Source organism: Eurosta solidaginis, chromosome 4 (genome assembly GCF_040869045.1).
Source record: "Eurosta solidaginis isolate ZX-2024a chromosome 4, ASM4086904v1, whole genome shotgun sequence".
NCBI classification, from domain to species: Eukaryota; Metazoa; Arthropoda; class Insecta; order Diptera; family Tephritidae; genus Eurosta; species Eurosta solidaginis.
The window spans coordinates 113,594,417-113,608,948 of record NC_090322.1 but is presented as its reverse complement, the minus strand read 5'-3'; the positions used below and the strand labels follow the sequence as shown (position 1 = coordinate 113,608,948).

The 14,532-nt window shown below is 38.6% G+C and overlaps 1 long non-coding RNA gene across 1 annotated transcript in view; it reads left to right on the top strand.

The window, feature by feature from the left end:
- LOC137250161 (uncharacterized) overlaps positions 1-12,525 on the top strand; it is a 443,804-nt gene extending 431,279 nt beyond the window's left edge. Inside the window, exon 2 of the long non-coding RNA XR_010952813.1 lies at positions 12,180-12,525. This is a non-coding gene — a long non-coding RNA (uncharacterized lncRNA). The remainder of the gene's footprint in view (positions 1-12,179) is intronic.
- Positions 12,526-14,532: the final 2,007 nt, after the last annotated feature.

Genomic DNA, 14,532 nt, shown 5'->3' with positions numbered 1-14,532 from the left:
AGATGCCGTTCGGAGTCGGCATAAAACATGTAGGTCCCGTCCGGCCAATTTGTAGGGAAAAATCAAGAGGAGCACGACGCAAATTGGAAGAGAAGCTCGGCCTTAGATCTCTTCGGAGGTTATCGCGCCTTACATTTATTTATTTTTTTTTATTTGGTAAATATTTGTTTGAGCGCATGTCTTTGTGTATTACATCTCTTCTGTTGTTCATTTGTTCGTCGTCGGCCTCGCTCATATTCGTGCCAAACTCAAAGTAGTGTGTCGCTTCGTGGCTTGCATTTCGTTCGATATTCTGTGCTGTTTCACTTGTACTATCGTCGTTTCTTTCTTGGTTGTTCACTTCATCGTTTTCCTCTTTACCGTCGTTGTCGCCGTTCTCGCTGGCATCATCATCGCCGTTAGCTTCATCGTTGTTTTTTTTCTGTGAACAAGAGATTTTGCCGCAGGTTTCGAAATATATGCAGCTTCACATTGGCTACATTGTAGTTGATACCCATCATGTTGCATATTGTGACCAAGTCCCCTTCATTTAGATTTGAATTAACGTAATACTATTTTCACACAGACGGCTTATTGAATAATAAAGGCAATTTTCTACATTAAGACGCTTATTGAGCTCAATCTTCCCTACAAAATTCGAATCTATTATTATTTCATTAGTAGCTAATCGAATGCCTAATGAAGTCAAAAGCACAATGCAACTCTGTTGGCAGCGTTCCACTTCCGTTTCCGCTTCTTAGTTTTTGGTGTGTTCAGTCCTTAAAAATGTCATTTGTCAAAGCAAATGTCATTATCTGCATGGCGGAACGATACAAGGTGGCCGCATCGAACAGCTGATTATAACCTTTTTTATTTGATTTGATACATCAACTACCGGCGCAGTACGATTTTGACAGTTGTCCATCGAATTTACAACTACATGGAATTTTGTTTGTTTGTAGGTATGTCACCATGCTCCCACCTTGTATCGTTCCGCCATGATTGTCTGTCTCATTCTTCATACTAATCGAGCAGTTACTTCTGTGTGAAAGCAAAAAATTTACGATTTCATTAGCAGGTGAAATGAGATCATTAAGTTTCTGTGTGAAAACAGTATAAGTCTCCTTTTGCTTGTATTGTTCGCTATTTGCATCGTATTCAAAACCACAAAATTCACGAAGTGGCGTCGATTATTTCTGTCGCCATCAATTTGGAAAACATATTTGTGCAGCGTTATAATGTTGGCCATTGTTTACTATATAGTTTGGCAGCTTAAGTAGAGGTTATGTTGCGAATAGAGTGGAAGGCAGTGGACTAGGCAGTCGAATGTCACATAATGAAGGAATGGTGTTCGGAGATTTTTCAAAGTTAAAAAAAAAAAAATGATAAAAATTTAATATAAATAAATCTATCGTTTTAATAACAACAAAAATGCCATATATATTCTGTATACATAAATTTGTAAGGATTATCTCACTTTAAAATTTGAATTGAGAGATAGGTATAAATGGAGAGGAAAAGAAGTGACGGAAAAGACGGAGAGGGAGAAAGAGACGCAGAAAAGGAGAAAGGCTGAGGGAAGAGTGAATAAAAAGATAAGGAAAGGGGGGGGGGGGGGGGGGGGGGGGGGGGAGGGAGGGGAGAGTTGAAGCGAGCGTAAGAGGTAAGAACTGCCCTGAAGTTATGCAGATAGACCAAAGCTAGAGCAGAACAAAGTCTGCCGCGTCTGTTAGTATTTATATAATACCAACCGTAGGTAGTACAAAATCAATAATTGGCCCGGGCCGCTTCACAGTACTTAGTCTCAAAATGTAATCAAATTATATTAAGATGGAGAAAAATTAGACCATCCAAATGCTGTGCAGGAATGCCCTGTTAAAGGATTAACCACTTATCTTACACATTTATTCTAGAAATTATTAACATTTTTATTCGACCAAACTTTGTATACACATTAGAAAAACAAGAACTGATAGATATCTGAGTTTGGTCCAAGGTATCAAAAAGCCTGATCCAGCTTCACTCAAAATTGATCGCATCGCATACAAAATTGCAACTTTCCTGTTTTCGGTGGGCCTTGCTTTTATGCGATTCTCTAGCATACAAAGTTCTACCAAATCTTCACAATAATCCAACTTATAAGGAAAACAGTAAAGCTCTGTCTTTAAGAGCAAAATTGGCCTTGGTTCAGCACTATCCAGGCATTCAAAATTTGTTTCATTTTTTTGTTTGACTCTTTTACATCGATGCATCACGGATATGCGTAAAGCTAGCAAGTAAATTGAAGGATCCTCTTCTGCTGTATAAATTGCAAATTGTTCCATGCGATTTATTTTAGAGTCCATGTACTTGGACTTCATCGTATTGGTGTAGAGGCCAATGCAAATTTGACTGAAGACCCGGTTTTCTAGACAATCACAATATTCGTTGACCGAACTGCCAATGGGCTTCATGTGTAATATCATACCACTCAAGATTAGGATGAAATTAGTTGTAAACATTTTGAAATATGTATGTACATATGTTTATTCAACGGTTGCAAAATAAAGCGAAGCTAGGCCTTTTATGACATTGACAATATAAGCATACATACAGTCCGGGTGACACAACGGAACATTTTATATTTTTTTAAATGACATGCAATTCTGTCCAATTAAATGAAACAACAAAAACAAAACATTTACTTCATATATTTGGTGTCAAAATAAAGTGTACGAATTAGGGTTCAAGTGTTTTCAAGGAAAGAAGCCGTTATACCCCTCACACAGACACCGGCTTTATGGCAGGCGACTTAAATGATCTATTTGAGGTGTTTGGGTCTCAGGAGCTTTAATTATATTGGTAATATTCTAGTTGAGGGGTCGACTGCTAATACGCGTCAAAAAATATCGAGAGGAGTGTCAAAAGACGCGTTTTAATCTCGAGAACAATAATCCGAAGGCGGAAAAGAAAAATTTTGTCTCTGTCCGGAGATATTTCGAGTTGAAGTTGGCGATTTTCATGTGGTTGTTGTTGTATTAGTACCCCCAAAAAAATTTGTGCATCACATCAGAAAGGTGTTCTGCGCAAAAATAATATGGATCCCACCCCCGGTTTCGGAGGTACCCGCGTGTCTTTTTCCGGTTTTTCGTTAATATCTTTTGAACGAGTTGAAGTTTTTATTCTCAGCCTTCGGATTATTAATACTGCTGTCAAGACGCGTCGTTTGACACCTCTCTCGATAATTTTGGTAGCGTATTAGCAGTCGACCCCTCAACTAGACTATTACCATTATATTAACAGAAGAACATTTTTAGCAATGAAAAAATAAAAACGTCTATCAAAATTCGCGAGCTTGTGATAAAATATCCTTAGGAAGAAAACCCCTTGTAACGAATTGGAGATATTAATCTTACAGGACACAACACTGTGAGAAATATTATTGAAAAAAAAAAATTAGGAAAATCGTTCAAAATTAGGCAGACCAGACCGTTTAAGTGGTGCTAAAATATGGTCAGTTGTGCGAAGTATTGTGAAATATCCTTCGGAAAGTGCTGCAAAACAGTCGAAAAGCATTTCGAAATATCAAGTGTGGCAAGTTCCACTGAAAAAACTTCATATATCCAAACCCAACCAAATAAAATGCTTAAACATTGCTAAAAAAAGAACAGTATAAATAAATATTTTAAAGACTTATTTGAGCCCCAGGGCCGAAATATTGAGTTTGGATTAATCACTAATGTTTCAGGAGGATAAAGATCCCAAACGCAGCGAGCTGTGTCAAAAAACGGCTAGTCTATTCCACCCCAAGCAGTTGGATCACCCTCCATAGTCACTGGCCCTTAACCTATTTTTTCCATAGTTTCACCCAGAAAGCCTTTAAAATAACGCAATATTGTTATTTTCCATACGTGTACACTGTTTTTTGACACTGACTATATATTTGGAGTAAATACTTTCAATGTGCATTTTGACTAAGATAGGGCGTTTATGAAAATCATTTTGATATAAAACGTTCTTCAAGCAAATTCTGATATAGAAATCCTGAATTAGGGAAGCCTACAATATCCTACTCAGCAGTCACAATGAACTCACAAAAAAATGCTGATTGTCTTAGAACTTTATATTCCGGCCTTAGGTGCTGTCTTGCTACACAGGAATTACTTAGCTATATATTCTGAAACTTCGACAGCTCTTTCCCGTTTAAACCTTTAATTTGTTATACTCTGGACACGTTCGTTTGATTCTACGTCACGAGGTCCGAATGTTCAAAATAAGTATATAAAATATTCCAAATATATGTAAAAACGTTTCCATTAATACTTAAATGGAGATGAATGTACCGAAAATACGGAATAAATAAGTTAACAAACACGCTCGATGAGTAAAAAATTTCGTTATGGCATTTATAATATTTCCGATTTTCAGTTTTTGACGTTTAACCATGAATTTAAATTTCGATTTAGGTTTCGTATGTTCGTAGGTTTGGTTTTTATACACATTTCCTATGTTCAGGCTCGCGAATTGATCCAAGTGTATTTAACAGGGCTGCTAACAATCTCGAAAATCGAAGCGGTTCGGTTCAGTGGTTCGTACTACTCAGGCAAAACTTGAACCGGTTCGTGAACCGTTTCGCAGCTACCTCTGAACCGCTGAACCGGTTCGGTCCAAGTGGTTCAAACGTTTAATACTACTTCATAGTATACAAAATTTGAAATTCGTCACTTGAGATCTGCGTGCAACCAACCATCGATATGTACCTACTAAGCATACAAATAAAATAGAGTTATTGAGATCAAATCCATGTATGTATTTATTTATAAAACTTATCAAAACAGTTTGTTGATTATTATAAAATGTAAGGAACGAAAATGGTAGAATGCATGACTATACCTATAGGGAGTATTCACAACGCATATATTCTGCACATAAGAAAGTAGTCGTATTTTTAAGAGAAGAAAAACTATTCAATTAGCTGCTTTCAATATACATATAAAACATACCTACTAAATTTTAGATGCGAGATTACTACACAAACTAAAAGATATTCATGAACATGTAAATGTCTCCTTTGCTTTTCTTAGGCATTAAGCTTATAATTGTTGATATACGGTTATGTGAAAAATAATACGGTCTCCCTTTAAAACGGTATGGTTCCCATATTATGTTTATTTATTAGTTTTTAATAACTCCAATTTAAAATATCGTTCTAACTATAACACAAGCTATATATATACATTTCAAAGCTTAGACAAAGCTCCCAACAATTAATAAAATTTTCATCAGTTTTCCAGACTTATTAAAAACTTTCAAAAAAATTCTGAGTGTGCAGTTTTGTAGCTCATCTAACTGTAGTGTAATAATGTGCAAGCTTCAAGAGGGTGTTCGCATTTTTTTCCATACACCGCATGAAAAAAAATTATTTTTATATGGAAGATATGGGCAACAACCTCAGGGAATTTTTTGTTTTAAATTAACGGTAATTCTCATCTACTTGAAACTTGCACACTATTACACTAAAATTGATTGAGCCTCAAGACTGCACATTCAGAGATTTTCTAAAAACTGTTAATAAAAAGTTTCGAAAATTGATAAAAATTTGATTAATTTATCTTTAAAATTTTTATAATTATAAATATTGTAACGAATTTAGTGAAACTGCACTTATTTTACACCTTCTACTAACGTTCGTATCGCTAAACTTTTGAATAAATAACTCCAATATTCAATGATGCAAAAAATGATCTTTATTAGACTACTTTGAAAGTATTTCACAATAACACTTAACTTCACAACTGATAGCGTGCTTAAATCAAACTGATTACTGCCTACTCAGCTTCCGCTCCCTTTATACTCTCTGATGTCTCGTTCTCATATTTATAGGCGTTTCTTCTGCTAGAGTGTTCTACTTGGTTACCAGCTATACGCGTCGCGTGTGTTTCTGTAGTTTATAGCCTCTCGCTTAGCTATATGCGCGTGTATATGTGAGTAATGATGATTGCATACTTTTGTGAGTATCTCGATATATGGATGTGTTTGTGCGTATATCTCAGCTGCTTGTATGTACATATGTGTAGGCGTAATGATTAATGTGTTTATGTACATGTACATGTGTGGCTCGCTTCAATGTTTTTTCTGTTGTTACGTGATTATTTACTTAATAAACACTTAAAGGTGGCAATATTTGTCACACTGCCCTGCACCTAAGTCTGATCGGGACAAATTTTCCCATCTACACGCTGCCAGCTTTTCCAAATGAACCACTTTCATTTTAGTTCGTGGTTTTCCAATGATTTGTATGCGGTAAACTACATCATTGATCAGTTTTACAACTTTGTATGGGCCTTCCCAATTACACTGCAATTTCGGTGACAAACCTTTTTCTCGTTGTGGGTTGTATAAAAGCACCAAATCTCCTTCCCGAAAACCTTCCGAATTAATTGCTTTATCGTATCTGGCTTTCATCTTGTCACTTATAATCTTCGTTCGTTGCCTTACAAGATCGTGTATTTCTCTCATCTCTTCTTCCAAGACACCAGTGGATTTCTTGGTATTTCTCTCCGCATCAGCATATATCCCAAACATCAAATCAGCTGGCAGTCGAAGGTCATTGCCAAAAATTACCTTTGCGGGAGTTTGGCCCGTTGTTTCATGCACTGCCGATCCGTAAGCGATCAAGAATAATGATGTGTATGTATCCCACTCTTTATGGCAGTTGTCGACTACTTTCCTTAAGTGCTCCTCCAATGTTCTATTGAATCGTTCCACCGTACCATCGGACTGAGGATGCAATGCAGTTGTCCGTGTTTTTTGAATGCCCAATTTCTTACACATTTCTTGAAACACCGCTGATTCGAAATTCCTGCATTGGTCAGAATGTAACTCCATTGGTACACCATACCTTGCAACCCAATCATTTGTAACCACTTCTGCTACTGTTTCCGCTTCTTGATTTGGGATTGGGTATACCTCTGGCCATTTACAGAAATAATCCATAACCACCAGTACGTATTTGTTTCCGCGGTTGCTAGTAGGAAATGGACCTGCGACATCCATGGCGATCCTTTCAAATGGTGCACCTGAAATATACTGCTTCATCTGGCCATGGCTTCGTATTTTGGGTCCTTTGGCTTTGCTGCAAACCTCGCAGTTGGCAATCCACTCGGTGACCGATTGACGGCAACCAACTCAATAGAATCTGTGCTTAATTTTCTCGAGCGTTTTCGTGATTCCAAGATGACCTCCGCTTGGACCAATATGCAGCTCGCTGAGAACGTCAGGAATCATTTTCCTGGGAACGACTAACAGTTTCTTCTTGCATTGACCATCCTCACTCTCCCATACTCGATGCATGCAACCGGATGTCAATTCTAAACTGTTCTATTGTGCCCAATATGACTTCGCAATGGAACTCTCTGCTGACATCTCCTCTCTGTGTGGCCTTTCGTTTCGTTCGAATCCTTGCATAACATGTGACAGATCTGTATCTTCTAGTTGACAATTCCTTAGTTGTTCCTTGTCCCATTCATCCGTACATGTTATAGTCATTAGCCGGACATCTATAAAGTCTTCTTTAGCCTTCGCTTTTGAACAGTATTTGCATTCCAAACTACATGGTCTTCGTGACATCGCATCAGCATTTCCATGGGTACTACCTTTTCGATGCTCAATGGAAAAGTCATAGCTTTGTAGTCGCTCGATCCACCATGCCAATTGTCCTTCTGTATTACGAAACTGCAAGAGCAATTTCAACGCTGCGTGATCTGTCCTGACGCGGAATCGCTGACCGTAGAGGTACTTGTGAAAATGTTTAATGCACTCTACCAATGCCAACAGCTCCCTTCGTGTAACGCAATAGTTCCTCTCTGGTTTTCCAATTGTTCGGCTTTAATATGCAACTACCTTCTCCTGTCCATCGACCAGTTATGATAAAACGCCTCCTATAGCATATCCGCTCGCATCTGTATCTATAATAAATGTTGCTCCTGGAATCGGATATGCCAACATTGGGGCAGTGCACACACGCTCTTTCAATGTGTGGAAAGCCACTTCTTGCTCTTTCTTCCATTCAAAAGCTTTATTTTTTCTTGTAAGCTCGTGGAGGCTATGCTGGCAAAATTTGGTACAAATCGGCGGAAATATATATGGAAACTTCTCAATTCATGTAGGTTCTGTGGTCTTGGCCAATCCTTTACTGCCTCTATCTATTCATTCGCAGTGCAGATGCCCTCTGTCGTTACCTTGAGACCCATATAATTTACTTCCTTTTTAAACAGCGCACACTTTTTGGGACTTAGTTTCAGACCAGCGCCAGCTATTCTCTGGAAAACTTCCTCCAAGTTTTTAAGATGTTCATCAAAGTTCTTGCCCAATACGATGATGTCGTCCAGGTACACCAAGCATGTTTTCCAATGTAGTCGTTTCAATACCTGATCCATGAGTATCTCAAAAGTATCTGGTGCATTACAAAGTCTAAAAGGCATTACTGCAAATCATCACCCACACTGAAGGCTGTTTTCTTTTTTTCTTCCTCCTTCACCTCCACTTGCCAGTAGCCGCTTTTCAAGTCTAGCGTGGAAAACTATTTCGTACCAGATAGCGAGTCCAGAGTATCGTCAATTTTTGGCAATGGGTAGCTATCCCTTTTCGTAACATGATTTGTTTGCTGCCTCGACAACCCACAATTTGTTTATCCCACAATCTCCATCAACCTTTGTCCAGATGACTGCTTCTGATTTTGGTGGTATTTGCTGACTCTCTTCCACCAGCACTCGCTTACTGCTGTAGTCTCTCTCGTAGCCGAAATTAAGTGGCACATCCATGTTCTTATATCACATCGTCTTGCTTTGCATGCCGGTCTTGATGCCTTGGTCGATTAAGAAGTCCACTCCAATTATGATTTCATCAACAATCTCTGCCACTGTAAACTTGTGTACTACCGCGACGTTCCCAATTGCAACTTCACATGATACTTCTCCTAGAAACGTGGTATCTTCTCCAGTGGCTGTACGCAATCTTGCTCCATGCAATTGTCTTATTTTCTTCTTGACTAAATCCGCTCGAATGATGGAATGAGATGCACCAGTATCTACAGTCAGTAAATGTTCCTTTCCATCCACATATCCTCCGAAAGTAAGATTGTTTTACCTTCTTCCAATTTTTGAGATAGAGATTATGGGGCATTCAATTGAGGGAGCCAGCTATCGCCCCTTGCGGCTGACTCGCTTTAGTTTGACGATTGATTGGTCTTGGAGATTTGCTCATCTCCTTCAGCTCTGCGTTTACGATCACCCAAATTGTTGGAACTGTTAGGGTTGGTGTTGCAATAACGTCAAATTTGCCCTGGCTTTTCACACTTACAGCATTTGACTGCATCATATTCTTCTGCTGCGTACCCTTCAATGCTTCCAAAATTACGTTTACTCAGTCTGGCTTTTCCACTTCCAGGCGATGAGATTTATGTGCGGGCTTACTCAAAAGTGAGGCAGTTTCCTGAGTTAGTGCATGGGATACTGTTTCAGCAAATGTTTGCTTTGGGCTTGCGTATGCAGCTCGCTTTGTTTCGACGTCCCGTATGTCATTTATAAAGCCTTGAATCTTTATCCTTTCAGTGTATTCCACGGGTGCGTCCGCATTTGCAAGATGAGCCAATCTTCCAATGTCCGAAGCAAACTGCTGCAAAGTCTCGTTAGATTTTTGGCAGCGGTTTTGCAATTCTATTTGGTAGATTTGTTTCCTGTGTTCGCTTAGGTAACGTCGTTCTACAGCAGCCATCAATGCTTCATAGTTGTTCCGCTCTCCTTCGGGAATCGTCTGTAGGATTTCGGCAGCTGGCCCCTTCAATGCTACGAATAGAGCTGCAACTTTATCTTCAGCATTCCAGTTGTTCACTGCAGCGGTCTTCTCAAACTCTAAAAGGCCTGGGAAGGAACAGAACCATCAAAGGATGGTGTCCTTACCTTTGGATTACTCGCTGAAACTGCTGGGCGATTTATTTGCAACTCCTGTATACGACCTCTCAAAGTTTTTATCTCGATATCCATTTTGTCCTCGAGCTGTACAATTTTTGTATTCTGTGATTCTAACTGCGAAGACATTTGTGCCATCTGCAATGATAAGCGCTCCTCCTGTGCTTCCATATTGGATGTAATCTGTGTCGACATTTCTGAAATACGCGTTTCTTGTGCTTCCATCTTCGATGCTATTTGTGACGACATTTCTGAAAAACGTGCTTCCTGTCGTGTCTCCTGTGATTCCAGTTGGGAGGTCATATGTGTCTTCTTTACTTCCAGTTGGGATGCTATATCGGTTGATATTTGTGACGACATTTCCTTCAACACTGCTAGTATCGCGTTAGTGTCAACACTTGCCAATGGATTCGGAGTCTCTATCTTCTCCTCCATTTTAGTCGCTGGCTCTTCCACATCAGGATAAAAGACATACTCATCCACATCAATACCTTCCAACTCCTTTACCTCTCGTAGCCGTGCTTGAAGTTCGATCTTATTGCCGGTTGTATTCAATCCACGGTTCTCCAACTCCTTTTTCAGTTGCTGGATCCTTAGTTCGCTTAACTTTACCATGTCCAAGTTGTATTCGAAATATTCAGAATTTATTCATCAATTCCTCTTCTGACACCAATTGTAACGAATTTAGTGAAACCCCACTTATTTTACACCTTCTACTAACGTTCGTATCGCTAAACTCTTGAAAAATAACTCCAATATTCAATAATGCAAAAAATCTTTATTAGACTACTTTGAAAGCACTTCACAATAACACTTAACTTCACAACTGATAGCGTCCTTAAATCAAACTGAATACTGCCAACTCAGTTTCCGCTCCTTTCTGCTGTCTCGTTCGCATACTTCTAGGCGTTTCTTCTGCTAGAATGTTCTACTTGGTTACCAGCTATACGCGTCGCGTGTGTTTCTGTAATTTATAGCCTCTCGCATAGCCACATGCGCGTGTATATGTGAGTAATGATGATTGCATACTTTTGTGAGTATCTCAGATATATGCATGTGTTTGTGCGTACCTCTCCGCAGCTTTTATGTACATATGTGTAAACATAATGATTAATGTGTTTATGTACATGTACATGTGGGGCTCGCTTCAATGTTTTTTCCTGTTTTTGCGTGATTATTTACTTAGTAATCACTTAGAGATGGTAATATTCGTCACAATGTGGTTTGTGTTATAGTTCGGACTATGTTATAAATGAAAAAATGTTCTAAATGACAAATGAAAAAGCTCTTTCATATAAAAAGTCATTATGTAAATTTGTTTATTTTTTCACAAACTTTTGACCACAGGTGCAAACAGTAGACGCTATTACTATCAAAAGTGACAACTCACGGCGTTGCCATCGAGAAAAAATGTATGCAATTTTATCTTAGAGTTGTATTTTCAAGCAAAGTGGTGAATTAAATAAGTTAAGTGATTTCTGTTGAAACTTTATTTTGAACCGAACCGAACCATTTTTTGGGTGGTTTTCAGTTCGGTTTTTGGAGTTAAGAAAAAAACGGTTCGGTTCGTGGTTCGGTTCAAAGCCCCAAAATAGCGGGTGGTTTGGTTCATAAACCGGTTCGGTTCGAACCGGTTTGAAGCCCTGTATTTAATAAATTTAACGTAGAATCGAAACAAAGTCATACTAAGGAATTATGCAGTTCAGCCTATATCGGGCAATTGTAAATTGTTTGCCTCCTATTTGTCCTAATAACATTTTTTTTACATTTGCGAAGAAACAACACAGTCACAGTATGTCAGCCGAGGAAACCTCTGTGATTGAATCATGGGTAGGACCACCAAACCAAAAGATCATGGCGGAACACACATTAGAGCGTATCACTGAAATAAGGTGAAAAGTTGCCTCGGGTTTGTTACTGTCTACGTAGATATTTCGGAAACGAAAAAAAAAATGTTACCACCCTGTAGTTTTTGTTCTCTATAAATAATCTATTTGATCATTTGATAGTCATAAATAAGATCAACTGAACCTTAATCAGGTTATGCTACGCCTCACATTTTTAGAAATTTCACGCACCCAATGATTTTATTTAATTGTCTTATCAACGCCCTAGATTGATGAGGAGTGTGATGACTAGTACCTAGGACCCACCTAATTATTTTCTAGCTTTTAGTATTATTATTACTTCATGTAAGTATTGTTTTCAATAAAACCGTTTAACTAAAAATTTTTTTTTATTATTTTATTTCAGACTCAGTTTCCGAAGCTGTAACTCCGAATCCGAATGCCATATTAATGACAATATCAATTGAAATAAATATCAACCGGTGCTGAATGAGGTTGTTGTGCTGGATTTTGGAAATTAAGTTGAATTGGTCTTGAGTATTGTGATTATATAGCGATTTACGAAAGGTTTTAAGGAATGGAAAGATTAAAACTTTTGAGCTTTTTGAACATTTAGAAATTTAATTTTCAAATACAAAAAAAAATGTGAGTGTATATACAATTTTGCATAAGTATTGTTATTTGAACTTCACTTTAAAAAAATTTAGCAGCACTGATCATAACAATAATAATGACAAAAACTTATGCCAATACCTATATGACAATATTTTATTTTTGCTTGGATTCCGAGCTCGAAATAGTCAAAAAAATTAAATTTCGCAGGCTCCAAAATTATTTTTTTTGGGTATGCGTAGTGAAACTTTTTTTCCTGAGCCCAATTCCTATCGAAAAATCGATGACGCGGTATCGGTTAATAAATCGACCTAGTCTAATGTACATATCGCTAGCATAAAGTGAAAAGGCGCCAACAGCATATTTTAAAAAAATTGCGATTTTAATGCAGATCAAAAGAAAATTTAAAAATACATCGTTAAAAAAGAAAGTTGGTAACTCTTTTTAACACGCTTTTATTAGCTTGGCCTGTATGTAACGGAATTTTTGAGCTTAATTTTCACCGGTTTCTAGAAGTCCAATTAATTTGAAACTTTGCACACGTATCATGGCTCGATGACAATGCATTAATGTGATGGTGTGGTGACATAAGGTCAACGGACAAAAGGTCAATTGAACTTATGACCACCCCAAATGGCCATAGATTTGAAACCTTGCACATAATGCGAATAACGCATTTCTTTATTAATGATAGAAGGGGATGCATGGCACATCTACGAAAGAGTATACTGGAGCCCTTTTTAACACGTTTTTATTAGCTTGGCCTGTATCTATCTATGTATCTATGTATCCATGTATGTATGTTACGGAATCTGGAGTGGAGCCGAAAGCCCCGGTAATGCAGAGCTCCGAACTCCGCTGCACCTTTTGAAGCATTTTAAGATAGGTACTTTTAGCAAGTGCAGGCCACCAGGCCAAGGCACTATAAAGAAGAATCGGGCGCACAATGGCTGTGTAAATCCAGTAGGTCACCTTAGGGGAGAGTCCCCAGGAGGTGCCAGTTGCCCTCTTGCAGGTGAACAGCTCTGCTGCTGCCTTCTTGGATCGCTCCACTATATGGTCACTCCAGGATGACTCCCAAATACTTGACTTGATCGCTAAACGCTAAGAACGTACCCCCAATTCTTGGCGGTGTAAGATTTGGTACTTTGTACCTCCTCGTGAAGAGGACAAGCTCGGTTTTATCCGGGTTGACTTCCAAACCTGTGGCGCGCTGTACTCCTGGAGCAGCTCCAGGATGTCAGCTGGGTCCGTTAGCGTCACTGGAACCCAGGCTCTAGCCCTTGGTCGTGAGGGGATATCACGCGCCTCCACTACCTTGAGGCGCGCGCCCGGATATACCACCCCTATCAGCGTGACGGCGGCCCTATAGAGGTTTACCGGCCTGGCGTCTTCACAGGCAATTAGCTTGACATTGCCCTGGAACCGCCCTGCATCGGTGTAAGATGGCGGTGGACCAGGGTTTTCTTTCTTAATCTTAACGGCCACTGTAGCGAGCGCGGCCTCGATCCACTTCCACTGTTGCTTCGGGATCCTGCCATCTTCGCTGCTCTCGTCTGTAATGCCAATGATCTGCCGACCCTTGGCAATTTCGGCGAAAGACCGCGTCCAGCCCCCTGCGTCTTGGCCCTTTTCGGTGCCGTGGGGTTGGATTCATCCATGGACCGCTAGCGTTTCGAGGTTTCATCACTCTCGACTAAAACTTTTAAAATGACTTGAACTAAAAAATTAAAAATAAATAATAGTTTAAAAAAACTAAAAAAAACACGCATTTATAGCTAACCGAACTAAAAAATAGAAAATAATTTTCAATTAAAAAGAGTTTATATAACAGTAGCAGAAGGTCAAACAATCATTTATAATTAATCACCTCAAAATAAAATTATAATAAAATTTAAGTTATTAACAGAATAATTTAATTCACAGTAAAAAGCGTGGGGTGCTTGATATTGAATGTTACAATCCTTCTATTGGCAACTACCTGAGAGGAAAGATATGAAATGTAGTCAAATGCACCCCACTCTTTTTACTGTGAATTAAATTATTCTGTTAACAACTTATATTTTATTATAGTTTTATTTTGAGGTGATTAACTATAAATGATTGCTTGACCTTCTACTACTGTTATATAAACTCTTTTTAATTGA